The sequence below is a fragment of the Corvus kubaryi genome, unplaced genomic scaffold (genome assembly GCF_017639235.1).
Source record: "Corvus kubaryi isolate FWS band 111438036 unplaced genomic scaffold, C.kubaryi_AGA036_p1.0 37385, whole genome shotgun sequence".
Classification (NCBI taxonomy): Eukaryota; Metazoa; Chordata; class Aves; order Passeriformes; family Corvidae; genus Corvus; species Corvus kubaryi.
Genome location: NW_024581127.1, coordinates 5,649,868 through 5,666,498, shown reverse-complemented (window position 1 = coordinate 5,666,498; position 16,631 = coordinate 5,649,868). Strand labels below are relative to the sequence as shown.

The window sequence follows — 16,631 nt, the reverse complement described above, 5'->3', positions numbered from 1 at the left end:
ACTTCAATATTTGTATATATTCCAGTTTGTTTCTCCTGAAAATATAAATATTTTTTTTCTGAAGAAGAAACCCAAAAGGTGCATAATGATTTCACTAAATTCACGTTAACTATACAGGGTAAATTAAGCAGAAAACATAAAGGCCAAACACTGTACACAGTAATTAAGCTCAATATTACAGGGCTGTACTGTAATAATTACAGCCAGCATTGCATGCACACTCTGATAATTCACTTAAATTGCCTTCAGAACATGCCAAGAAAATCTCCGTTACCCAGAGAGCATAAAAAGATTTCAAAAAAAGGCAAAGAGAAAGAAAAGCAAATTTGTACTTTTCATTTTGAAAACCATCATTTTTCCTTTTCCTATCTTGTTTCATCTAGAAAAAAACCAAAAAAAACCAAACCAAAAAAGACCTAAATATAAATAGAGCATTTGCTGTTGTCTTTCTACTAAAGCTTTTAAATTTAAGGAATAATAGATGCCTGTCTAGACAACCCTAAAATTGTTTTAGTTACTGATGTATGAATGACTGATAAATGTCATCTTTTCTGCCTGCAGTGCATTTTCCATCCAGTCTAGTGACATTTGTCTATAGCTGACCTGAGTCTGCATTTTTCATTTGCATTAAGCATTTAAATTTTACAACTCTGGAGCTTCAGGATTCACTGTTTACCGGAAAATACAATACCATTCCCTCCTCCCCCCTCCAGCCCAAAGGAGAGACGCTTTCTTTGCTTGTCACATGGCCATTTTTAATTAAACCAGCAGGGAAGATTCTAATCAGACAAAGGCAATGGAATTTGCTTCATACCTTTCCAAGTGAAATAATTATTAATTCCCTAGTTTCACATTTCTCATACAGATAAAATGAAACATGCTGCATGGCCAATGAAAGGAGGTTTCTATTTAACTATGGACACGTCTTTTGAAACAATGCAAAAGACAGTTAAGTATTTCATGGTAAATGACAAAGACATGGAGATGTGGAAATTAATAGGTTTACCAATTACTTTTAAAATATGCTTTATGCTATTAATGTCTTCAGGCATGTAATTGCAAGATGGTAGAATTACCTCATAGACAGATATCCATTACAAGACAGATACTGCAGTTTTACTCACTTCTACTGAGAAATGTTTGTTGCTGCCTACTTTGCAATACAGAAGATTCTGGTATTTTACTGTGTGAACTGTATTCTTCAATCCACCATTGCTCAAACAAGGCATGATCTTTGAAATGCATTACCTCAAAGGACTGAACTCTACTGAAAGTCTGTGCAACCTGTAAGTGGTCTCCTGATTTTGAGCATGGTTTGTTTTTCAAAGGCCATGCAAATCTCAAATTGCAGCAAGCTTTTGCTGCTCATGGTTACTGCAGGCTTTTTTAAGGTTTGAGCTTCTTAAAGTCACCAAAATAAAATTCCATGGCAATTACTGTTTTCTCTGAATATGTTTGGCAACAAAGCCTGAATCTTTTTCATTATAAATATTCAATATTATTTTTCCATTTCAGATTTTTCCTACCAGTATTTTTGCAGCTGTAGCCAAGGTAAGAGCTGGAGGAAATGCTTTGCTTTTTTGTTGAACTAACAACAAAATGTCTCGGCTGGGAGGCCGAATGCACGGTGTCCACCTTTGCATACATGAATAGTGCCATTAAGCCCTATGGATTTGCATGCATCCTATTAAGGTGCACATAAGTAGTCCACAATAGACTTTTTGTTCTACTGATTAAGCTACATCAGGGAATCTACCCTACAACAAAACCCTTGGGCAAATATTTTCCCCTGCTGATTGGTACCAGTACATTTCCTTGCAGCTTTGGGAAAGTCTCACTCCTATATACCATTTTTTTTCGATTTATGAAAAGGTTTCTTTTTGATGTAAGCCTGTCATGACTGTTCAGATGATACAGAGAAAGGCAACTATTTCTCCTATGCCTTCCCTACCTGTGGCAGAAGTGCATCAAGGCAAGACAGAAGCAGGGGCTCTTGTACCTGCCTCCGTGTTAGCTAAATCTCACGCCACCTGGTACAAGACTCCCTGTAATTCCCTTGGTCTTGGCAAATTTTCTCTTGGTGTTTTTCTATCAAGCTATACCTCATCTGCTCCCATTCTGCAGAGCTGGCTTTAATATTTTCACCTCTCTAGCACAAACCAGCAGAGAAAAACAACTATTGAGCATCCTCAGAAGTCACAGCTACAGTGGGAACAGGAGTTTGGGACACATATGCTTTTTTTTAACCACTGCTGCTAAAAATACAGCTGGATCCTAGAAAACAGAACTGAACAGAAATGGTTGCTGGGTTTTTTAACAAGCATAGAAGATACAGTTTTAAAATGGGGCTTTTCCCCAGGTCTAGGCAAATATCTCTGGCCCCACAAAAACTAACCCAAGGGTTCTTTTTAAATACTATCAAGAAAGCATATGCTCTGAGGTCAGAGGAAGTCGTAGCAAAAGGAAAACAGAAAACAGTTAACCTCCACCTTGTCTATAAATCAGAGCAACAGATGTAAAAGTAAGTGTACATCTGGAACCTACTGACCCAGAACACCAGCACTGAACTTTTGTTTTCTCTCCTCTCCAATATGACTCCATCCTGTGATTTTTGCTCACAAGGCAGAGAAGACAGAGTAGTTTTGTTCTTTTGAAAGATTCACTGAGAAACATTTCTGCCTTGTCTTCTAAAGCATCTCCTTTGCTCAGGAGAGGTGAGGAAAGGTGGCATCATAGGACAACATCCAGTATTCAGACAATGTAAGCCACATGGTGTTCTTAAATGCCGGAATCAGGTACTGCCAGACCCAAAGAGGAAAAAAAACAACCCACAATAACACAAAATCACTCTAGGATTGGCCTAAGTACTCTCTCATCAACATTCAGCAGCAGTTCGATAGCAAAGAGGAGAAAAAAAACACCCCACAGACACATGAGACGGAAAAAAGATAAAAGGTGTCCTGAATGAAGAAAAATGTGTTATTTCTTAACTGAGCTGTGGATTAAGCAGAGGGAAGGGGCTCTGACATGGCCTGCAGCTCTTTGTTTATACGAACATCATTCCAGTGATCTGAACCAACATCAGGTGGGAGTATATAGCTACTCCTCATCTATTTTCAGCGCTCTGGCTCCTGTGCAAACTTAGAGAGGTACTATGGACAAATTTGTGTGAAAAGGCTAGGAAAAAAAATATTTCAATGCTTCATACAGAATCTTCAAATTTGATGCCAGGAAACAAACTAGAGATTTGCAGGCTCACATTTACTATACATCAAGGTCCCAATCCTGCAGTTAAGCCTCTGTGAGCAGCCCTTTGTGGTCCATCCCAACCTTAGGAACACAGAGACTTATGGAAAGCTGAAAAGCATAGCAAGAAGACTTCAGACACTGATTTGGCAGCTAAAGCGGGAGGTCTGCAAAAAATAAGAATAACAAAATATAAAATATTTATATAATTTTATAATTATATACATAAGTACTTACAAATACATATATATATATATTAGCAAACTGAAAATTAGAAAAGCTCTTACAAGCCTTGATTTGTTTTCTTTCTTTAGAAAAGTTTTCACAAAATTCTATATCCTTTTTAAAGGACTAAGAAGCCATTTTTTCTTTGTGAGGCTGGTACACCCTACATTGCAAACTAAACTAAAGAGTTTAGTTTGCACAAAAACTGTAAAACTGTCTTCCTGTGACTTAAAAGTTTTTCCTTCATAACAGCCGAGCCTTTTCAAAAGATTTTGGTCTTAGGATCCAGCTTGTATATGATAGAGTAAATTTCTTAATAGAACAGCAGTGTTAAAATGAAAGTGAAAGCAATTGCACTGCTTTACAGATCTCATTTTATATCATTTTCACAGGCTGAAAATTATTTTTCTGAAACTGCTCGTGTTACACTGATACAAAAGTGATCCAAATTTGACCATTCAAGCTTTTTCAGGAGAAAATGAATAAATGTGTGCTAACCTGCAAAGGGGCAGATTATTCTCTTTCCTTGGGCTTTTTTGTTGTTGTTCTGACAGCTAAAGAAGACAATTATTAGGACTTTCGTCTATAAATTTCTGCTTACTGTTTTGGGGGCTTTTTAACTTATTTTTAGTTTTTTATTTTTCTATTTTTAAGCCACCCTTCTATCTCATTTGCCTTTATCAATAGGGTTTGCTTGACACCTGCAGGGAGATTCTTCATTAATTTCTACACACTGTGCACCCATTTATGAATATAATGTGGCATTTAAATATAGAAATAATGCCATGCTATACTGGAGAAGATTGCCTCCACCAAATATTTACCTGGCAGAGATAGGGGGCTAGACAGATGGATATTTGGAAATTACATTAAGGGAAGGACAGGTTGCAAATTGCTTGATCAATACAGTACAGCAACGGAGAGAACTACTGAAAAAGTCTATATCCTATAGGGATAAGGATAAATATGGGTCAGTGATGAGAATTCAATTGCTGTAATAAAGAGATGTAAATGAAAATACGTAACTGTCAATAATTGCCTTTACATCCAATGGCTAGTGCTTGAAATAAAAAACAAAGATATAAACCAGAAAAATGACATGAAAAGTAGTAAGCAACAGTTGGGTCCTACTATGTGCAACTGCTCTGTGTGCCCATTTTGCATCTGCAAATTCCTGTCTGTGCCCAAACTCATTTCTGGAGCTGGTCCACACAGCTTCTAACAGCACTAATATTTAGTAGATGCGTGCACTCAACTGTTGCTTATTTTCAGATGTCTTCAAGGGCTACGGGTATCGCATGGACTAAATGTTCTCTGTCTGCAGATAGGGAAATTGAGACCTACAGAGAGCATAATTTGCATATTTTCCCCTGGGGACTCAGGGGCAGGGAGGAAAGGCCACTGCGTGAGCCTCCTTAGGAATGGGCGATATTCGAGCCCTCTCTGTCGAGAAAAGCCCAGTCCCTATCCCCACATGGGAGGATTATAGAAGGGTTTTATGCCATAAAATACAAAATAGCTCAAAACAGTCCTTGCCAGGCAAGGAGGCACAATGCCTCTTGGTTCTGGGGGGTGGAGGGCTGCCCCTGCAATCTGTGAGGTTTCACAAAATGTTTGTCCGTGGCTGGGTGTCCCCACCCTTCCCTGGGTGACCCCACTGTTTGACTTCTCCATTGAAGCCCACCGTTAGCTGTGACCTTTAACAAAATCCCTCACACCACATAGTCTCTACCTCAGAGTCGTAGCTAGAAAAATGACTTCCTCTACATCTTTTAACTCCTCACTCCAGACACTGTTCTTTTCTCTCAGAGAAATTTTTTTACATCTCCCTTGTTCAACTGCGTGACCGTAAAACATCTCTGTCTTCAAGAGTGTGTCTTTCTTGCCATCATATGAATCTGATGTATAAAACATGAGTCTTCCTTCTCAGCATGGGAGGCTGTTGGTACAGACTCCATTACAATACAGCATGAATAACAACCCTTTTCATGTTCATCATATCAAATTCAGACCTTTATAACTTCCTGACATATCTATTTTGCTGTCTGAATTTACCTGAGCGTTGATTGTTCCTAAAATAAAATTATTTAGGCTGTAAAATAATTTTTCCAGATATTTCCAAGAGTTAGTTGAAAGACACATAAAAAGAAAAAAAAAGGCCCCGTAAATTTTAATTTTGAAGAGATTGAGAAACAAATAGATCTTGATAATAGCAGAATTTTGGCCTAAGTGAGTAACTGTTCATAAATTAGTCTCCTCACTGCAGATTAAAAGAATAAAAGTAAAAATATTTGTTATCTTTTTAAACTTTTAAATTGGTCATATCTGTGGGGGAGGGGAGTGCATGCATTTTAACAAAGCCCATAATATATAAAATTTTCACATTAATAAGCCTTCCATTATACTTTGCAAAAGATGGTAACAGGATTCCATACTGAATGAGGTTCACCAATCTCATGTGAGATCATGATAGTATTTTTTTCCTTACTATAAATCTCCTCCTTTCCAAATGGTGTAGTTAAGTCCTCCACAGAGTTCTAAGATGTAATATATATGTGAAGCTATTTGAAATTCCTAATTTCAAAAATCTTGATGAGATGAAAGACATTAAAGAAATTAAAGGTTTTAAAGGTTGTTTGGAGTTTTTGGGTAGGTCAGCTGGGAAAAAGCTATTAAACTGCTATTTTGGGCTAATTCTCAGTTGCCTTTCACATCATACTGTCACACGTGTTTCATGATAAAAAACAAGAGCCATGTAAGTGCCATCACGTAGAGTTGGAAAATATTTACAATTATTTTTCACTGGAGTATACAGCTAAAGGAAGTTCAATACAACTGGGAACAAGTCCTCTACCTCTATCTGCAAGAGCCCTTAGCAAGGTGTGTGTTGCGTGAGATCTTTGTTTATTTGGGACACACTGTAAAAAGCAAAGACAAAAGTCAAGTGGTTCTAGTCAGCCAGAAAATGAGATTACCTGTGAAAACTATACTTTTTTGGCTATTATTGCTTTCACAGTCCTTTGTTTCCTATTTGAAACAAGGCGGCAGCAGTTGCTCATGACTTTAGTTTCTACTTCCACTGTTTCTGCCTGCTATTAGCATATTACAGTTTGTAGCAGTCCAAAAAACCTTGAAGTCTAACTACGGGTGACTCCCCAATCCTTCACGTATTATTTTCATCAGCAGTACATACTCAGTTCTGTTAGGGAGGCTTTATTTCTGATGCTTTGTGTTTGATTGTTTGTTTGTTTTTTGGTTTGTTTTTATATGGGATAATACCAATCCTGTTTCTCCCTCCTCAGTTCAACATGACAGTCAGGGAGCTCTACTTTCACCTCCCCAGAATATTAGAAAAGGAAGTCTCTTGCACCCAGCAAAGGAGGATGTGTCACTGCCTTGGCAGCAAAGTCAATGGGAAACTTTATACTGGCTCCATAAAGGTCTGGATCCCACATCTTAACCAATCTGCATTTTTCCTCTGTCTAGGTTCTTAAATATCCTTGACAGCATTGCATGGTAGCAAGCAAAGACCTCAAGTAGCAGTTAAAAGTAGTAAGATTTGATTATATTTTGTTCAGTGAAAACTATGCGCCCTGCTTACAACTCAAACGCGAGTTAATGTCACTTCATGGAAAAGAAGGAAACCAGATAATTTGAATTACATGATTGTTGATGGATTAATTTGTGACAGAAGAAAGTGAAAATAAGGTGGTGACAAGAGGATTAGTTAACAAGATGCAGTAAGAATGCTAGGAGAGCTGCACTTGCTTTACAAATACACAAGACTTTTTGAAGATGTTGCTAGCATGACAGATAAAGGGAATGTAGCTGCATTATATATTTAAATTTTCCAAAGGCATTGGAAAAGATACTGCAAAAATGGCTTATTTTGAAAATTAAAGCCCATGTGATGAAGAGAAAGATGCAAAATGAATTAAAATGTAAGAAGAAAGGAGGGAGAGGAAAGGAATTATTAATATAATACACTTAAAATGGAAGGTATTCTCCTGAGAAGTATCATAGAGCTCTTCAGGCTTAAACCAGGGTATCTGAACCTTGTTATTTAATCTATGTAATGCTTTACTTATAGACTGTTATTTGACTGAATTGATGAAAATACTTTATGGGATACAGATGAAAATATTTTTTACCTTTCATAGTATTTATACTATATTCAAAGTATGAAGCTTCTTCCTTGATATCACAGAGATGGGAGAAGAAATTATCAATAGCCTTTTCATTATAAAGCCCACATGCTTTACTGTTATAGAAAACCTTTCCCACTTCTCACACAGAAATTATTTTTCTATAGTACCTCTGGTATGGCTCTTCTTACACTGAGCACCTGGAACCTCTAGAAAAGAAGTACCTAGTGGAGTCTGTAACTCAGAGGTGTTTCTTTCAATTAGTTTCTCTTTTCAGCCTTTGTAAATCACTGGCTCACTATCTTCATGAGCTATTGTGTTATTATATATCCATGCACAGATATTACATGGTCCCATTACCTGCAATTTTATGATTACACACGTAGAATGTGAGAAGCCACTATCCCATTCTTTATGGACAAGGGAAAAGGGACAGAGAGAAACTTAAAGGTTTGTCCCCTTAAAAGTAACAACATGAGGTATTGCAAAATTTAAGACATCACATAATCAAATCCCCAGTAATTAACCCTCCATGACATTCATGAACCTAAACTTGGTTTGTTCTTTTTCAAAGAATATGACAGAAAGAGCAGAGTAAATTGAAGTCTAAAGCATTCACACAGAGGTAGGCCTGCATTCAAGTTCTGCTGCTTCTGGAACTAGACCATGAATTTCCCTCATAGCTCTGCCGGTTTCCATGTGTGTACCTTAATTGCAAAACACTTAAAGTGTAAACTTATCTTACTGGTGTTATTCTGTGCTTTATAAATAATTTAGTAAGGAAAAAGAGATTGTCTCTTTCTTCTAGCTCTTTTCATCTGTCACATGGGTGTACTTGTCTTAGGTCACTTTGCCATGACAAAGGCAGAACAAGGATCTGAATCTAGTTTTTCCCACCCCAAGGAAAGTGATATTAGCACTTACTCAGTCTTGTGTTGACACAAGTCAAAAAAAAGAGATCTCATTAAACCCAGCTCTAAATAATGTGTCTCTTCTGGGCAAGTGTCCTTCTGTCCGTATCCTCCTATACGGCTGTGGACTGTGATACAGAGGGTAGTTCCTAAGAACCGTCTAAAACCTACTTTGAGTAACACAAGATCCATCAGGGCAAAGACATTTATCAAAAGATACAGGATGAAAAAATAGAGAAACTAAATCTACCGCTCCTAAGTTCATATGCTGTGTAAAAAATATTTTTTGCTAACATAGAGAGAATGCCGTGGTACTTCTTGTCATTAGGCACAACACAATTTGGCCCCTGCCACAACAAAGTTATGGTATTTTACCATCTCTTCACATTTGTTAGCTAATTTTTTCTCCTTTGTAGCCACAGTTTTGAAAATGCTGAAATTTGCTGAAGAACATAGTAAAGTTGTTTGGTTTTGTGGTGGCAATTGCAGAGAATAACAATTCAGAGGACATTCAATCAGGTTAAGTGTGGTTTCCCAAGAGGGCAGGAAGTTTCAGCCTGAATGCCATCTTCTGTTTCTAAGCCATGTTGCTTTAAGTAAGATCAGCAAAGGTGGTTGAATTCCATGGGCCCTGATCCAATAGACAACCTCTAGTGACTTGAACAAAGCTGTGGCAGACATTACATAAATAAGACAAACAGCCACTGTGTCAAGGATGTTCTTGCCAGCCAAGTTCAGGAAAAATATTCAGCACATCTCAAATTTAAACCACTTAATTCTTCTCAAATCAAATACTACATGCAGATACTAAGAAATTTCTTGGAAGGCAAAGGGTGCCTAAAGTAAATTTTTAATATGTCCAATATCAAGATTTACTGCTTCCTTAGGGAATGTGGACTTCAGTTCTTTTCCAACATGAATCATATAACCTCTTTTTTGTTGATATCCAGGCATCTGCAAAATCCTTCAACGGACAAGAAATTATGGAAGTACTTTGCCCCAGATATTATGAAGAGAGAATTTGATATGAAAGATTGCAACTTACAATATATTTTGGATTGGTTTTTATTTTGCAATTGGAACAGGATATACTTTACTTTGGGTTCTTAAAAATTTCTGAGATTTAGCTTTAAAATTCATGAATTGAAGTACATAAGCCACAGGAAGGCATTCTTAAATTTGTACTCCATCTCCAAATAAATGTGCTGTAGTTGAGAGAAAGAGGAAACACTTATGGCCAATAGAGAGCTTCTAACTGTCTCCAAACAGTTGTTTATTGTGACCATTAGTGGTTGGAAGACATGGTTCTACTCTGCTATGCACAACTATATTAAAACCAATAATATTAATTTGGCCCTGAATTAAATAGGAAAATAAACTGCAAAAACCCAGCAACAATTGGAAGGGAAAATATCAGGAAATGAATGGAAGTGAATTCTGGAGACAATAGAAGATATTTCAATTCAGAAGATATTTCTGATGTGCTCTGCTCTCCTTGAATTTCCTGATCTGTCTCCAAGGTCATTTGTGCATAATGCCTATGGATTGTGGTTGCTTTAATGAAGGCTATCATGCTCATCAGCATGACTTGAGGAACAGTTACAACATCAAACTGCAAACTAAAGAAAGAATACGTTGTTGACCATCATATCTGCCTAGAAATTCAGAAGGAACAGAAATTTCATCAAGACTCAAAATCCAACCGGCAAAAAACCCCCAAACCTCTGGCTGCATGTCTACTGGATGGCATATAGTGTATTTTGATTCATTTGTTGTCTCTCTCTCCTTTCCAACTCCAGAAAGCCTCAAGGTGCCATGATTTCTGTGAACCTGTTCTACTCTTCACTGAGGATAGCTTCAGGGCTAATATAGCACAGACCTTGCACAGATCATCAGAAATCTACTGAGGGAAAATGGAAAACTTGAGAGAAGGCAGAATAAACCCTCAGAGGAAGAACTGTCAGGAAACTATCCACCCAAAGACTTTCCCATTAAAGACTCAATGGTAAAAGAATAAAAAAAAAAAAAAAAAAAAAAAAGCCAGTGTTGGTTGTGGGGTTTTTTTCCTATTCTGGATTACTGGCTCTGTATTTGATGCTCCTGGCCATGACATGCATATTAATTGCTTTGTCATAGTCCACTGGCATTTTAGGATTGAGAACCCAAACATCAGGCCAATCAAGGTTCTTTTGTAACAAGCTGCAAATGTGCACCACACAGCAGAAGGGATAAAGGTGTATCAATATCATCAGCTTTTATTTTGGAATGTGGGGAGTGTGTTAGGTATGGAATGGCTTTGCTGTTCAGGAAAACATTAAGTACTGAATAGCAAAGAAAATAGGATTGGCTAATTTTAACATCAGTATAGATGCAAAATTGTTGATGCTGGCTTATTGCTACAGGGAGGTGTTAGCTGTCAGATCCTATTGATTTCAGCTTAGATGTCTTAATTAGTCAATCCTATTGATTTCGATGAGGATGTCATGAAAAGTAATTACATTCAGCATAGTCATTTTTCTATTTTAGCATCTTTTCTCCTTCAAAAATCAGACTTCTTAAATTGCTAATGGCACTAATACCAAGAAGGCAACCAGATTATTTGGTGTAAGAATCAAAACTAGACTCCCAAGACCACTTATCATCACTTTGACAGGTTTTGAAACAGACCACCAGAGCTACACTCAAAACTGTCAAAAAAAGTTGTGTTTCAATACTGCTTCTTCCCCAAGGTCTGATTACAGTTTGGTATTCTTAACTTACTTATTGAATTTTCCCTCAAGTAGTCTTTGTGCCTGAAAATTGTTGAGCTGTTCCGTAATATTAGCAAGAAGTGCTTGTTCTAGTAGTGTACAGCAGGGACAACAAAGCTCAACCAGTGCTATGTCACCTCATTCATTTTTCCACACTTCTCACTTATTTATTTCATGTCTGACATCTTCTCTATGTCTTTGTATGATCAAAGTCAGGAAAGCTAGTTTTTGGTGCACTGACTATGGATCAAAGAGTATTTTTATCAAAAAAGATTGTGTTTGGCTAAAATCAATAGACATATTTTACAACACATTTCAGTTTAGTCTCAAGTGTTTGGGTCATGTTTAATTTAAAATTAATCACATTTTACAGACAAAAGACCACAAGTAAAAGACTTAATTCATAGAATAATACTAACCACACTAGAATGTGAATGTAGTTATACAAACTGCAAGAAAAGTTCTCCAGAACTAGGACGGCAGGAAAAATGGCTTCTGCTACTTTTATCGAAATAATAAATAAAGAAATACATACATACACACATAAATAAATATAATAAGGCCCAAAATCTTCATGAAAAGTACCAAAGATCTTCAGGAAGTGTTTTTAATATACCAAAGCAGAGCACAAAAGTTTGACCACACAATGGCCCTATCTGTGTGATTCTGTCTTCCCAAGTAAGGTTAACACAAATTTTAGTTTTTCTCTTTTACTGACCCTGTCCCAAAGCATTCCAATCAAGGCTGGTTGTCTACCAGTAGTTTTCCAATGTGATTACCAAAAGAAGGTCTTGAGTTTAAGAGCTGAGTAGGTTATTTTAGGGACTAAGAATGCTACTTTTGGAAGAAAAACTGCACAGAGATATGAACATATTTACAAACTAAGGGAAGAAACCTGATGTAATGACATTTGACAACAAAAAACAGAGTCCATAGTTCAACAATTTCTTGCCCATTCCTAAACAGATTTTTCCCCTCATAATGTTGAGATTGGGGAAAGTAAAAGAATATAAAATGGGCAGAGAAAAACGGAGAAAATGTTTCTTGACACTGGCTCACTGCAAAACACTATTCTCTGCATAGATATGAGGTTCCTTGGTTGTTGTCTCACCAGTCCTTGGAGCATCATTGAAATAAAAACTCATCACCTCCTATTAGTCCAGAAGTAGCACTGGTGAGCTGCAAGTCTACTTCACATACTCTTCTCGCAGTTGCTTGTTTTGAGAGGTGAAACAGACTGAAGAGATCCCTTGTAGCTTATATCTAGGATATTGTGATCTTGTGCAGATGCCCTGCTTTCACCGAAAAATAATATAATTTTTCTAGTAATTTATACAACAGAATGAGTTGAAGACAATTCATTGACTAATTTCCAACACAAGAAGGGAAAAGACTGTATTAACACCTTCTTATTTTAGATTGGATTTTGGTAGTTTAAGAGGATAATATTTGGTTCACATAATGGTACTGAATGCATATCAAAGATTCTGGTAATCATGTAGTTTACAATATCTGCAAAGACAATGAACATTCTGTAAAGTCTGCTGAATTGGTTTTATATCAGGAGTAATTGTCTGACTATATAAACCTGTGCCACATCTACTGTAATAAATAGTGGTTTATCACAGAATTGAGAATGACTTCTTAAAGTATAAATTTTTATAAGGTCACTGTTAAAGCATCATTTCTTTCAATGTTTTAGTGGGATGTTATGTAATCATATTACTATTTAATTATAAATCAGCAATTTCCTGGCATGGCATATTCTACTTGCTTCAATACATATATTTCCCTCTTGAAATCAGGTGGCTTTTGTTTTTCAGACCTTCTGAGCACCTGATGCCTTCTGGGATGAGCAGGAATGGAAGTACCATTTCCTCAGTACCTCAGAAATTAAGGAAACAACCAAGGAAACAAACAAATAAAAAACAACCCCAAGAATATCTATAGGAATTCAGTTCTGAGAGATATTTAAAGGAGCTGGTGTTTTTTCTGGGATTTCAAAATTTAATAATCTATACATTTATTTTGTGACACTTTCTCTGAAGGTCATTTTTGAATCTTGCTGTATTTGTACTCTATTGCTGTATCAGCTTTTTCTTCTGTGAGGTGTCAAATCTGCCCCCTTCTCTTTGTGCTTTAAATGTTCAGATTTGAACCCAAAGTCTAAGCTGTGGAAACTGGCCAGAAAGTTCAATGATACAATAAATCCTTGGTGAACTTTGTGACTTTAATTTAAAAAACTTTTTATATCTATTTTTTATTCAGCTATACAAGTTAAGTGCAATGTGGTCACTCAGATCTTCACAGATACAGTGACTACTGTATTTGTAGTGTGCAAGATCTAATAACCAAGAGAGGATTTTTTGCATTTCAATATACCCTCCTGAATACCAAGAGTATTGTTTTATATCTTGGTCTGCAAAGAACAGTGCTATAGGAATGAAAGATCTCATACTGCAAAACGACTAGGCCAGAAGGAGGTTTCTTTGTATTACCCACTGAATTCACTCCAGATGATCCACACAAATTTGAGTTTAGTTCAGTGTGTATATTAAGGTGATAGTCTACAGCATGCTAAACTTTTATGATTTTGAAGGGGGAAAATAGTGTCTTCAAGTGGCATATTAAGCTGGAGTTTCTGTGGGAGAAGGAAGATGCATTTATCTTACTTTGGATATCTAAGTTAGTGTGTACGTAAGATGTAAAATGATACTGCAAGAGGCAGTTTCTTCCTAAAACTGATGAAGCAGTTGGAATATTTCAATGTCTATTATATAATTGATAGAGAACCAATAAATTGTATCTGCTAAAAATTCCTAAAACATTGTGCCAGTCTTTATGTGCATACAGCAGTTGATCACTGAAATATAAAAATATATACATATATAACTCCTATGTGTATATACCATAATCTGATGCTTTATTTAAATAAGCTTACAAATATACACTTTTAAAATAAATAAATGTCTAAAAATTTTTCAACAGGACCTTTGCTGTCAAAAAATATAATTCTGAAGGCTCTCAATATCAATATACATCACAGCTCAATTTTTTCTAGCAATCTCAAATTTTTACTTCTCTTTTGCTTTTGTCACACTAAAGTGAATTGGAGATGTGGGTTGTGTGCTGATGTGTATGAGGGTTATGTGTTAGAAATATGGCATCTCAATTTCTTATTCATCTCCTCTACAAACCTCTGGCCTGTGGAGTTCTTATGAAATTTTGCGTTGCAACAGAAAAAAAGAGATTATCCATCTGACATCTTAGCATGAATAAGTCAAAGATCAAAAGCAGCAAATTTAAAAATCTCCCTTTTGTCTTTGGTTGGAAGGATATTATGAAAAATGGGGACGGTCAGAGGTGGCTTTGGGTTAACGAGCAAAGTTAGAGAAAAATACTGTGGAACTGTAGGCAGGGGCTGTATGTGTCCCACAGGTCCTGGACTCTCCTAATTGTTACAGTTTCATCCGTTTCATGCAATCTTTAGGAATATATTAAACAAAGTTTGAGGTAGGGAAGACTGTGCCTTGCATAAGGAATCTTCTGGGTGCTGGGCTGCAGCACCATCTGACACTCAATGGCCACTGCACTGCCACAGCCCTCCCTGCCTGTGGGACCCCCCAGAGATGCTGGCCAGCAAGGCAGGCACCCAAGGAGCATGCTGAGTCCCAGAGATGAAAAGTGGACATCACACAGAGGTGAGATGGGAGACAAATGTATTTACAGAAAAAATAACATGCTCTCATGAGCAATTCCTCTTTTTCCTCAGGGAAAACTTGGTTTAGTTTTACTACCATAAGTTACAAAGATAATAAATGCAGGTTTCTTCCTCTCCTCTGCTCCCATTTTCATATCACCAAGAAACATGAGAGCTGTTTTCTTACTCATCCTTTCAACTGTACTAAAATTTACTTGTTCTTTTGCATTTATCTTTTTTTGCCTTTTACTGAGAAAAAATAAGAAACCAAACCTGTTTATTACCTTCACTCTTATAACTTTTGACTTACTTAATAGATTAAAAAGTTTTTTGGGTGACCAAATATATTTCTACATTCCTTTTCCAATGTTTTGTTAGCATGCTCAGGAGAGCTCTGGTATATAAAGCTTTGATTCATCAGATCGCTCAATCCCAGGTTTAAATCTTTTTGAAACACACAATTAGGTGGGTGTTCTACTGAGTCAGTTCTTCAAGATGTGATTTTCTTTTATGAAAGTGATGTGACTTATAATAAAATGAAGGGACCATTGAACTGGTTCAAAATTGCTCATTTAATTTCTGTGGGGTTTTTTTTCCCTTTACTGTGCCTGGTAAGATTAATATACTTGTAAGTCTCAATATAATTTTATACAGTTTATTCAGAAGAAAAACATATATTGTCTCTTTGTCAGTTGTGTAAGACCTAATACAAAGAACAACAGATTATCATGGTATAGTTCAAGTATCCTACTGTCAATGTGTTAAGCTGATTGACCTCAATGTGTCTATCTTGCAGGTAATGTAAATTTTATTTTGCCTTGACCACCTCTCTGAGCAGCACATGCAAACTAGGGTTGTGCAGTCATTTAGCATGTGTGGCCAGATGATTCCCTGACCTCTATCCTCCAGAGGAGGAATAAACAGTCTGGCCTGTGCTGTTCCCCAAGGCATGTCCAGGTCCTATAAACCCCTGGAGGGTCAGATATACTTCCTCTGGAGCTCAGTCTCACATCAAAACCCATAGGCTCATGCAGAAGTTCATACTGAAGTTGGCAGAATGCATGAGGCCAAATACATTATTGCACACATCTAGTCCTTTTTCATGGTACTTTGAAGGTCTGGCTAGAAATAAAAATGTTTCCCATTCGCAGAGAATATGTACAAGCCTGTAAGGGGATCACAGTAAGTTATTGGTACTGAGGTGGTCTTGGTTTGCCAGTGTATCAGCCCTGGAGACAAACTGGCTCCAGACAATACCCTCTCCTGAGGCATTTATAATTGCAACAAGTGATAGAATCACAGAAGTGCTCTCCTTCCACTGAGCACTTGCTCCTTCAGTTTTCTGACGAGCAATTTAGCCTCCTATACATAATATCAGTGCCCTGACTCCTGCTTATACACTAAATAGAAGAATTATACAAATAATGAAACATGCAAAAAAACCCCAACCAACCAAAAAACCCCCAGAGAAAGCCTCATCCTATTCAAAGCTAAATCCAAAATTTCTCAGTGCTCATGAAGCTTAACGTCAAATTTTGAATAGGGTTTCATATATCCAATAAGTCTTTCCTCTCAAGGCTAAAAATTGACCTTCCTTTCTGAAGAAAGAACAGGGAAAGGTGTCAGAACATCATGAAAATGCTTTTTTGGTTAC

At 36.8% G+C, this 16,631-nt stretch overlaps 1 long non-coding RNA gene across 1 annotated transcript in view; it reads left to right on the top strand.

The window, feature by feature from the left end:
• Window positions 1–14,894, top strand: part of LOC121668575 — a 34,707-nt gene extending 19,813 nt beyond the window's left edge. Inside the window, exons 3-5 of the long non-coding RNA XR_006017463.1 lie at window positions 1,516–1,551; window positions 6,774–6,911; window positions 9,478–14,894. This is a non-coding gene — a long non-coding RNA (uncharacterized LOC121668575). The remainder of the gene's footprint in view (window positions 1–1,515; window positions 1,552–6,773; window positions 6,912–9,477) is intronic.
• The last annotated feature ends 1,737 nt before the right edge of the window (window positions 14,895–16,631 follow it).